The sequence below is a fragment of the Hipposideros armiger genome, unplaced genomic scaffold, assembly GCF_001890085.2.
Source record: "Hipposideros armiger isolate ML-2016 unplaced genomic scaffold, ASM189008v1 scaffold_310, whole genome shotgun sequence".
Taxonomy (NCBI): domain Eukaryota; kingdom Metazoa; phylum Chordata; class Mammalia; order Chiroptera; family Hipposideridae; genus Hipposideros; species Hipposideros armiger.
Genome location: NW_017731660.1, coordinates 930,079 through 931,192, shown reverse-complemented (window position 1 = coordinate 931,192; position 1,114 = coordinate 930,079). Strand labels below are relative to the sequence as shown.

General features: G+C 73.2%; 1 protein-coding gene across 2 annotated transcripts in view; it reads left to right on the top strand.

The window, feature by feature from the left end:
* SEMA4C (semaphorin 4C) overlaps positions 1 to 1,114 on the top strand; it is a 32,508-nt gene that overhangs the window by 23,080 nt on the left and 8,314 nt on the right. Inside the window, exon 1 of one of the 2 annotated variants that reach the window (XM_019660044.1) lies at positions 109 to 294. The exons of the other annotated variant lie outside the window; for it this stretch is intronic. The gene's annotated coding sequence lies outside the window, so the exon portion shown is untranslated. Of the gene's footprint in view, positions 1 to 108; positions 295 to 1,114 lie in introns of those variants that run through there. 2 annotated transcript variants of the gene reach the window in all.

Genomic DNA, 1,114 nt, shown 5'->3' with positions numbered 1-1,114 from the left:
GTACGTGGGGGCCCGGGAGGCCCTGTTTGCCTTCAGCATGGAGGCTCTGGAGCTGCAAGGAGTGGTGAGAGGTGGGAGAGTGGGAGGCACACAGGGCGGAGTGGCGGCCGCTGGAGAAAGAGCCGGCGCCAGCCGCGGTGGCGCGGGGATCCGGAGCCCAGGGACGCCGAGTCGAGCCGGGACTGAGGGGCGGTGGCACCTGGGCCGCGGAGAAGGCGCGCGCGGGCGGGAGGGGGCGGCCCGGGATCGGAGCCGCACGCGAGGGCGGCGCCCAGGGACTCCAGCGGCGAGGAGGTGAGTGAGGCCAGGGCGACGCGGGGCTCCGAGGCGCCGCCGCTTTTGTCCCCCGACTCACGCAGGGGCGGCCGCACGCTCGAGGGACAGGGTCTGGGGGCGCAGGGAGGGGCAGCGGGGGACAGCTGATCGTCCGAGATCCTTCTTGCGCCCAACGCGGGGGCTCGGAGCGGGGCGAGTAGAGCCCACAGCCTGGGGGTCTGGAGGCGGGGACTGGTCGGGGGACCGGGGCTAAGGGGACAGTGTCCCTTATCCTGTTGGGTCCGCGGCCGGGATCCTCTCCAGGTCCGCCAGCTGCCCCCGGCTCCCCCACCAAAGTTTGGGGCGGGCTTGGACCGAGGCCGATGTTGTGGGATCGGATTTCCCTGCCGTGGCCCCCCGCCCGTTCCGCTTGGGAGGCGGGTTGTCCTGGAAAGCCAGCTCCCGAGCCCAGCCGACCGCCCCATCCTCGGCTGGAGCGCTTGCCCTGCAGCCACCACTCGGAGTGGGAAAGCGTTAGGGGCTACCTCTGGGATCCCCGCACCCCTCCACCCACCCAGAGGCTGCCCCGTTTCCCCCGCTCTGGGAGGAGCTGGGGGTGGGGGCGCCGCCGTGCAGCCAGATCGGAGCGCGCCGCGGGGTCCCGGCCGGCCTGGGGTAAGGGGCAGAGGGAGTGCTGGGTAGGTGTTGAACTAGCGAGGGTGAGCGTGTCCCCAGCCCCCCGCCCTTCCCGCGCTGGGTCCTGGGCCGACAGGGGGCGTACGCAGGCCGGGCTCCGCCACGCTCCCGGCGCCGCCGCTTTGTTTGCATTCAAATCCCCGGAGCTGGGGGAGGGGAGGGC